Genomic DNA, 10,838 nt, shown 5'->3' on the forward strand with positions numbered 1-10,838 from the left:
TTGTGATCTTGATCTATTTCAAGACACGTTTCTTCATGCTCTAAACTATCCTCTTGACATGGGGTTGGACTTCGGATATGCATGGGATATTCTGACAAGGAATCAATGTTTTGGCATGAAGGGGATGCACTTTGAACATTTGTGATGGATTTTGGCAAGGAATCAATGCTTGAACATGAGGAAGAGGGACTTCGAATGGGGTCCTCTAAAACAGATAATGGCAATAAAGTGCATGGTGGCATTGGGTCTTGTATTTCTGAAACATGACAAGGATGTGCGTCACGAATTGGATTATCTTGGCAATCAATTATAGATAGCTCTTGGATAATTGCATCCTTGGGTGTATTGTTTGATGAGGACAATATGGAAGGTTCTTGTGAAACTTCTAAAGGTGTAGGGATAGATGCCACTGGAGAGTTAATTTGTTTATGGGGGGATGAGGCATTGCTAGACATAATTATATTATCTTGATCTTCCTCAATAAACTCACTTGGTAGTTTCCTTAAGAGCCTTGCAATAAAGCCACCTTTCTTTTTAGGCTTTGACATAGTTGTATCTGGAATTTGAACTTGTTTGGCAAGAATTTGGTCTTGGTTTGATGTCATGTTTTGATTTCGAACTAGATGTTGATCATTTTGGTTTGACATGTTCAAAATTCGGCTTGGTGCATGTTGCAAGTTTAGTTTTTGAATGTTTGTTGGCAATTGTTGACATTGATATGTTGATTGAACTTGAACTTGTTGATATTCCACCATTGGTTGGACTATTTGTGGACATTGTATAGTTGGTTGGACATATTGTTGAAATTGGACCATTGGTTGTGTTGGTTGCATATGTTGGACCATTGGTTGTGTTGGTTGCATATGTTGGACCATTGGTTGTGATGGTTGAAAATCTGATTGATAGTAAACACCTTGTTCTTGTTGTGGAGGCACATAATGTTGAAATTGATGTTGTCTCCTTTCTTGTAATTGTTTCATCATCTCTATTTGTGAGAGGAGAGCTGGTATGTCTGATCATTCAAGAAGAGATCTTACATCAATTGGCTCAATCTTTAGATTTCGACCTGGAAATTTTTGAAACATTTTGGACGTTTGTGATCTATTCTTCTGAATGTTTTTCACTCTTTGTTCCAATATCTCCTGTTCTTGAGCTAGCTTCTCCTCTAGTTTTTGTATTTGGAGACTTGTTTCATCATAAAGAGTTTGATCAATATAGCCTTGTTGTTGGGTTGGATAGAAGTGTGATTGCATTGTCGGTTGATATGTCAAACTTTGTTGCATCATTGGTGCTTGGAACCTTGTTTCAATAGACATGTCACTATGCAAATGCAATATTTTTGGAATTTTTCAAGGATAATATATGATATGAAACTAAATGCAAACTAAATAAATGAAGATGCAATCTATGGCAAGAATGCAATCTATGTTTTTGTTCTTTTTTTCAAGATTTTGAGACTATATGCAAAAGGACAACTAATATGCAAATGACTAATATGATATGATAATGACCTAAACTTAATGAAGAGACCTAGGGTATGCAAATATGAATGTATGATAATGGTATGACTCTAATGCAAGAGGACACATGCAAATGGATGACTCTTATTGATATGCAAAGGAGTATGACTTAGGTGAAACTTAACCTTGGTACTTGACAATGAATTTTGCAAAATGCAACCTAGGATGAACCTAAATCTAAGTGACATGAATGTTGAGACAAGATTTTGAACAATGTTTGACAACCATGTTTGAAGGTGTTTTGAACCTTGTTGAACTTTTGTTGGATGAATGTCTCTTGTGTTTAATCTTATGTTAGATCAATTTGCCTTGTTCTTGAAATGAGATAAAATTCAACTTTTGACAATCAAAGAATACAAGATATTGCAACTTAGACTCAAGACAATCATGCTCATTCCCACATTTCTTATGGTAGGCAAAGACATTAGGTACTTGAGAGGTAGACTCATTATGAGATTCAAGGAGAATACATAGATGCTTGACCCCACGGGCTCCCCTCCATGGCACTCACTTCTCAGGGCAACCAAGCATCAATCCCCATGGAAATTTCCCCATGGCGAACTTAGTATCTCTTCCAAGTATTCGAATTTGTCCTTCTCAAGCAACTAGAAGGGTTTTTGGCCTCTAAAAACAAGGTGTTTAGTAAGGATTTCTATTAAGTGTTACTCCTTGATGTCGCGCAAGTGTGATTGAGACATTAAGCCCATCAAGATACCAAACAAATGTAGTCGCGCAAGCACGATTTAGACCAAGAGGCCCTACTTAGATGTTGATATGAGAAAGAGTTTCAAGGGTCATCACTTCCCAAGTAACTGCAATTCCCACGTAACACTTCCTTCAAAGCTTTCGCCCATCAGGTATTTTTTTATAGTGAGTTAGAATGCCAAGGTATTCTAGCCGTACTCACTTTGGGTCATTCCCTTCTCATGATTATCACTTGCTTACAAAAGCAAAGTGGTCGGGAAGGCAGGCCCTCTAAATGTGACACACAATCAACAACACAAGCATGGTATCGAAGATCTGGATTTGTGATCACCCTAAGAAGGATGAGAGCATACTCTCCTACTCCAATGTCATACTCAACAATCAAAGCAAACAAATGTTCATTCCAACCTATTTAGAAACCACTAGGTGCCTAAAAATTAAATGCAAACACAAAGTTTGATTGTTTCTCCAAGGCAACCTGCAAAAACCTAAGTTAGGAGTTTGATACGCTTATTCTTTGACTTTTGAATATGCACAAAGCATGTTAGTAGTTTGATTTATTGTCTTTGCCATGCGTATGCCAAGATTCTACACAGATAATTAGTACCAAAATCCAAAGCATAGAAAATAGAATGCAAAAACACAATAAATTTCAAGTAAACACTGCATTTTTTTACCTCTGTTCTGGACTTTACACAGGCGCAGAACTTAGGACACAGGCACAGAATGCAGGACATAGGCACAGAATGTCCTCTACACAAGCACAGAATGCTCAACACAGGTGCAAGTTGTCTTACACAGGTGCAGAAGTCTCCAGAATACCCTACACGACCCTGTTTTTGGGTTTTTGACCTGCAAATCAACTTCAAAGCACTCAAAAACACAGTAAAGGGATTAGAAGGTTAGTTTTCACGTCGGGTTCACTAATTAATGTATGTTAGGAAATAGGAAATCATCGTAAAACAAGATAAACATAATAGCTCAATCACAAAAACACAAAATGTAATGATCTAATCCTAAGCAACACTCAATAGAGACATGAGATAAAAGCATTCAAAAATGAAAGATTATGCAAACCATAGACATGACTTGAACACTCCTTCATGCGGCTCTATTGTTCTTCTTTCCTCTTCAAATGGTTGGATTGTGGATCTCACCTACAAGTGCACACACAGGATTGAAAGCAAGTAGACAAGATTACTGATCAAGAGTACTAGAAATTCGATAGTCTGATTACCAATTAGCGGCTAAGGATTTGATTGAAGAAAATCATCCAATTTATAGAAGAATTGGAGAGATGACAAGATTAGCATGATCCAATTCAAATGGAAATTGCAAATCAATTATGTCAATTATGACAAATTATGACAAATTATGCACTTTCTATGCAAAATTTGTTGATTGATAATTGATGACAAATTATGACAACTTCTATGTCAAAAATTGATTGATTGTCAATTATGACAAATTATGACAAATTGAAATGTCATTCCCATGGAATTAGGAGATGAAATAGGAGGGAAAAGAAATTAAAATTGATGAAAATTAGGAATTAGAAATTATTGGAAAAATAGGAAATTAGGAACTAGAAGAAATTAGGTAAATTAGTTAATAATTTGTCATTTATTAATTAATTTACAAGAGGAGGAATAATTAGCCAATTAAATAAAGATTTAATTGTAATGAGAAGACTTAGGATTAATAAATAATTTAGTAATCCTAGTGAGAGAAATGACAAACAAGGTTAAATGATTGAATCATGAAACCCTAGAAGATGAATTAGCAATGCGAAAATGACAATTAGGTCGTGATTGAAGATAATTAATGTCATGATTTTGAATTGATAAATGACCAATGTGATAAATGATTTGATTGAGAAATATGCCAATTGACGAGGAATAATGACAAATTGATCCAAATTGACATAATTGAGATAGACAACGATCGATGACAAATCGGTCACAAAATGACAAGATTGACAAAAGGACAAGAATCGATGACAAATAGATTGCAAAACGACAAGATTGATAAACCGATCGCCAGATGATAAGATTGAAAATAGGACAAAATCCTAGTTAGGATTGACGATGTCCAAAATGATAAGATTGATGATAAGATTGATAAGAGAGCAACAATTGATGACAAATCGATCGCAAGATTGACAGGAGGACAAAACCCTAATTAGGATTGACGATGTCCAAAATGATGACAAATTAGCATGGACATTGATGCAACAGGATAAAATCGATCAAAATCATGACTGGATAATGTTGTCGACAAGACCAAATTTGAGAATGAGATGATTGAAGAATGTGGAAGAATGACTCGATGTTCACAAATGATAAAAACCAAGTGCATGACATAGGAGAAATGTTAGTGTGACGCAAAAACCTAAAATGAGGCAATGCGCAAATGTTAAAGTATGACCTCGCAAGCATTGACCATTTTTAGGTGTCTACACTATGTATCCCATGAGCTTCCCTGATGTGACTTCGAATACACACTTCTTTGGATTCATTCACACATTGAATTGTTCTAGCTGCTAAAAGATTTTGTCCAGGATCTCCAAATGTGTTTTCCTAGTGAATGATTTTACTAGTAAGTCATCTACACAATCTTCCATGAATGTGTACATCATGTCATGAAAAATTATAGTCATTGCACGCTGATAGGTCACTCCTGCATTCATTAATCCAAAAGGCTTGATGTTCCAACAATATGTACCCCATGGGCAGGTGAAAACAGTTTTGTCTTGATCTTCTAGTGCTATCTTGATCTCATTGTATCTTGAAACCATCCATGAGAGAGAGCATATCATGTCCTATTGTTAAGTCTACAATAATGTTGATGCTGGGTAAAGGAAAATCATATTTTGGACAAGCCTTGTTAAGATCTCTAAAATCTGTGCATATTTTGATGCTTTTATTTGGTTTAGATATAGGTACAATATTTGAAATCCACACTGCATAGTCAATTGGTCTAATGAATCCTACATCTATTAATTTCTTTAGTTTTTCTTTTACTAGAAGTGCAACATGTGGATTCATCTTAGTTTTTGCTTTACAAGTTTAGCCCTGGGATCTATGGAGAGATGGTGCATGATTAGATCTAGATCTATCCCTGGCATATCAACACATGACCAGGAAAAAATGATTTGATTTTCTTTGAAGACTTTGGTGAAATTAGGTCACTCTTGTTCTAGCAATGATTCAAATAGGTGTATGGTCTTTGCTGCCTCTTCAGTGCTAATATTGATTGATTTAGTTGGTTCAATCAATATTGATGATCTCCTGATAATGCTCCAGAAGATTGTCAAGTCTCTCATTCTCCAATGCCTTAGAGAGGTTTTTACCATTGGACACACCCTTTCTTTTTACTGTTTTATGATCTACAACTGCCAAAGAATGATTTTCACCATTAGATCAATTTTTTGCTTTATTCATTTTGCGACTAAGAGACTTGGAACTCCCCTAAAATTGTAAACTTCGTTATGAGATCCACTGGTGAAACAAGTTTCAGGATTTGCGAAATAGAGGTAATGAATGGTGGCATCATCATCTAGAAAGATAGGGATATTAAGAGGGTCTATTTATTCCTAGTCAATGAGTTTAGGATGGACTAATGGTAAGGGGTCATCTGATTGATTAAGGTATAGAGTAGTTATGGTCATGATGGATATATTATCAATGTTTGGGATAATGAAGTCAAGGTCTATGATGATACTCTCCTTGAGATTATATATCTTGTCTTGAATATGATTGTCCTCACTAGAGTCATTGATATGTTGTGATCCAAATTCAAATTGTCCTTCATAGAGTATAGGTGCATAGGTTTGTATCACATTAATCTCTCTTTCTTCACAATATATTTCATTAGGTGAATCCCATTCCCATTCATTGGAATATGTTTCAGAACTGGCTTGTAATTTATGAATTTGTTCATAGAGGTTGTGGGTAGCTTCTTCCCTCTTGATGGCAAGTTCTTATTGTCTTCACTCATGATCTTCCTCATGTCTTTTTGGACTATTTCTTTAGCTTGTTGTTTTTCAACTGCTTCTTTCTTTTGTTGTCTACAATCTTCTTCTTCATGTTGTAGTTTGCTTGCTCTTTCTTCTTCTTGTCTGCGAATTGGAATGTCTTGACCAAAGCCTAGTCCCGATTTGTCTTTATCATTTTGAGTAGGAAGTTGTATGGGTTCTAGAATACCTTTTTTTTTTCCCAGTAGGACCATGACCATCATATCCCATATTTTGCATGATTTTGAAACCTTTTCTATATTATTCTGTGGATACCTTGATGCTAAGAACAACCACTTTAGATCTATCCTCGTCTTTGTAGAGCCAATTTAGGACATCTTTATCCTCTGTTTCATCTGCTAGGGTTCCTATTTGAAAAAAATGTACCATCAAAGAGTTTGATGGGTTGTGAAGATTTTGTTTGGATGTTGATGGTCATCCCTAAGATCTTGGTGAAACTGGCAATTTTGATAGACATAAGGATGGTTCAAAAGAATATTCTCTCATACCTTTTTCTTTTAGCTGAATCTTTTTCTCAAAATCGATTGATAAAGATTTGAGTTGGTTTTCACTCCTTGATGACGTAGAAGTGAGAGCTTCCCGATTGTGTGGTACAAGGATGTTCTAGGTTGTCTTGAGATTGTTGCAGTATTGGAAGGGATTAGTGTTCATTGATATGGAAATTTCCTATCCATTGTAGGGGAATTTTACATATTAGTGGTAGGTGGATGGTACCACCTATATTTCATGGATCCAAGATCGACCCCATAGTATGATGTAGGACAAGTCTATGTCCAAGACTTGGCAGGTGGTATCTTTTTGAATTGGTCCTACTCTGATGGGTAATACCACCAGTCCTTCTAAGGATCTCTCTTCATCATCATATGCTTTGATGGTTATTTTTCTCTTGGGATCAATAGGATCTTCGGAGAAACCCAATGCATGGATAATCTTTAAAGTACATATATATAGGTCGGCTCCTCCATCTATTAGTATGTGTTCGATTCGATGTTTACAGACTAGAACTTCAATATGGAGGGGAGTGTTATGTGGATGACTCAAGGAGACCATCATTCTTAGAAAATGACAAAGTGTGAGGCATAGTTAAATGTACCACCATGGCTTGAAATCGATCAATATCTAAATTGGTTGGTATCGTAGTGTCCACAAGAGCCCTTTCTAGAATGTCTTTGTGCACTAGTGAGATTTTTAGAAGCTCGAGTATTGATATTTGGGTAGGTGTCTTTTGTAACTGGTCTACCAGGAAGTATTGATTTGAAGGAGGAGTTATTTTGCATGCATTTCTTTTCAATACAAACTTGGATTGAGCTCGTGTGGTTATGTTGATAGGTCTATGGTCTTTCTTATCTTTGATCTTGATGACATTTATATGGTTGTTTGACGTGGAAATATGATTCACTTTGGCTTCTTTATTATTCGATGAAGAAGTTTCTCCCTTTTGATAATTGGGAAGAGGATTTTTTAATGCTTCATGATCATCATTTATATTGTGTCCTTCTACCATTATATCACCTTTGTCTAAAAAGTCTTGCACTAGATTTTTATTCATTGGCAATCATTTGTTTTGTGTCCTTTTATTCTATGGAATTCATAATGATGTGCATCATTCCACCAAGATGGTTTAACTTTTGGTTCAAAGTATCTTGTGTTGGGTAAGGTTATAAGCTTGTTGGCCAGAAGTTCTTTGAATGTTGACTCAAGTGATTTCCCTAAAGGTATGAACTTCCTTTGATATGGAGTAAGGGATGGTTTGGGTTTGTTGATTTCTGGATTGTTTGTGGGTATATTACCTGATAAGTTCAAAACTGGTTGTTTGGATTTTATGTTATGGGCACCAACTACACTGTCATTAACAATGTTTTTGTTTCTCGTCTAGAATTTTGATTTTTCAGTGTTGTTGGTATTATTATTGTTGTAGTTATTGGAAAAATTGGTGCTTTCTTTAGAGAATTTCAATATTCCCCTTTTAAGCAAGGCTTCCTCAATTTTAAGACCATTTTCGATTAATTTGTCAAAATTTGGTGGACATTGTAATTGGAGTCTATAACACTTTCACTATTTAAATTATCCATAAAAATGTCCCTTTTTTCTATGTTTGGTACCGGGTGAGAGTATCGAGCAAACAATCGTCTCCATCCTTGCAAAAATGTAAGAAATGTCTCACCATATTTTTGTTTGGCATTACATAAGTCGAGCATGGTTATTTCATATTGGATGTTATAGGAATATTAGGAAATAAATTTGTTTACCAGCTCGTCAAATGTTCTGATATCGGGTGTGAGTTTCAATAACCATTCTATGGTTTGTCCACCCAAACTTCTAGGGAATAATATCATTAAATAAGTGTCATCATGTACAAATTCCAGACTCATGGTGCAAAACTCTCTCACATGATCTTGTGGATCAATTTTACCATTATACTTATCATATTTAATAATTTCACAGTTGGGCAAAAATGGTATCATGTTTAAAATTTGATCAAAGGGATAGGGGAAAATGCCTTCTAATGAATATTTTCTCATTGTTCCCCTTTGTATGTCTTGCATTTGTTGTTGAAGATCTTGAATCTGTTGTGTTAAGGGATTCAATGAATTGTTGTTATTCGTACTTGACTCAACTTCTACTTGTTTGGTATCGAAATCATCAGATAGTTTGGCACCATGACTATTCAACATTTGAAGATATTCATCTTTATCATTTTCTAGAAGCTTTTCCATAGATTTTTCGAACTTGGGGTCTTGTTGGGCTTCTTGAATTAGTTCATCGCTTATGTCCTCTACTTCAATATCTTGATACCTGTAAAAGGGCTTTTCTTCTATTTCTGACATGGTAGGTGAAGCTTTTACCTCCTTTTCCTTAAATTTTAGTCTCTGAGATCTCGTCCAAATGGGCATGTGAGTGATCTACTTGTGACGATTGTTGATAGGTTTTGAATAACTTAGTAGATGATTTGTTGTTGAGTTAGATAGGACAAGGAAATTTTCCCACTTTTATTGAGATGTTGTGATAATGCGGATCTTTGTTCAAAGGCATGTGTTTTTAAAGATTCCACATCAAACTCATTTCCATGACCGTGTAGATAATTATGAAAGCGGTGTAGTAATGTGCAATGTCTTAACAAGAGTTTGAGATTAATGTAGAGAAATCTTCTCTTTTTCAAGATTGCCTTTTGACTAAGTTTCCTCTTTTTCAAATGACAAGAAATGGTCATACAAGTGATTGAAATTGTTTAAAATTTGAACTTTGTTGTGAGTGCCAATAGGATGAGTGATACCTAAGTTTGAATAGGAAAGATATTTCCTATTGATGAGACTTAGTCAATCTAATTTGGAGCCTTGTTTCATGATGAAGGATGATATATCCTGATAGTTAAACATTGCTGAAAATTAGAGATTAGATTGATAATTGAGCATAGAGTTAGTTTGATCTAAGTTTAGTTGAACGATTGTACTTGTAATATCTTGATCCTCTCGTATTGAAATTGATGTTTCTGATGACCAATAAGCTTAACTCTAAAAAGGGTGTCTAAAAATATTTCTGGTTTTTTGAGAAAATTCCTATTTTGCTCTTTTTCCAAAGTGTTTTCAGGTGGATGTGCTAAAAATGAGAGTGTATGTGCCAAAGTATCAGTCAAATGCACTACCCTGTCCTTCCAATGCGCTATGTTGTCCTTTGAATGCTCTAAAATATTCCACTAATGCGCTAATCTGGGACCTAGATTGGTTTTTGAATTTTTTGTTTGTTTGAATGCACTAATGTTTTTTGCTTATGCACTACTAGATAGTTTATATGCGCTATTTTGATGATCAGATGCACTATGCTATCCATTGGATGCGCTAAAAGAAGTTGTTTATGCACTAAACTACCTTACTAGTTTTGAAAATTTTGACTATGTTTTTGACTGAGTTTCTTTGACAATTTTGACCATATTTTGATGATTTTTCTGATTACGTTTTGACTATGTTTTGTGTTTTTTATGGATGATCTTCTAAAAAAAATTTGAAAACACACCAACAAATAAGAAGACAGTTTGTTCCTTTCTGCGATCCAAACAATGAGTGTATGTTCAAAGGATTTTTTTCAAATCCCCTTTTGTTTTCATTGGTTTGAACAAAAAAATACATCAAACAAACTCTTTAATATCAAGGGTCATCAATAATATCATAGCTCACATCCTAATACTCCTTCAACTCAAACAACCCTATCACACTCGAGGGTGCGCTCGTTTTTTTGTCTTTTGCCAGAAGTTGAACCAAAGAGAATTTCTTATCAATTGGATTGTTTTCTTCAGATATGTATGGTGAGTGTCTTGGGGGTGGATTCTTCCCCACCCTTGTACTATGATTTTAGAAATGTTTGGATAACTGACTCTGTGAGTCTTCTACTCTTAAAGATTTTTAGTAAGGCTTTCATTCGGTCTTCAATCATAAACTCCCTCAGGAGGCATCCCAACCTTTAGAACAAAGGCTTTACATATCTCAAGGATATTGGGGAAGTCTAATCAATGAGAAAAACCGTTGGATGTGATTTTTATCATGATCCACATTTGATTATAGTGGGTTAGAATACTTGGTAGT

This window comes from Cryptomeria japonica, chromosome 1, assembly GCF_030272615.1.
Source record: "Cryptomeria japonica chromosome 1, Sugi_1.0, whole genome shotgun sequence".
Lineage (NCBI taxonomy): Eukaryota > Viridiplantae > Streptophyta > Pinopsida > Cupressales > Cupressaceae > Cryptomeria > Cryptomeria japonica.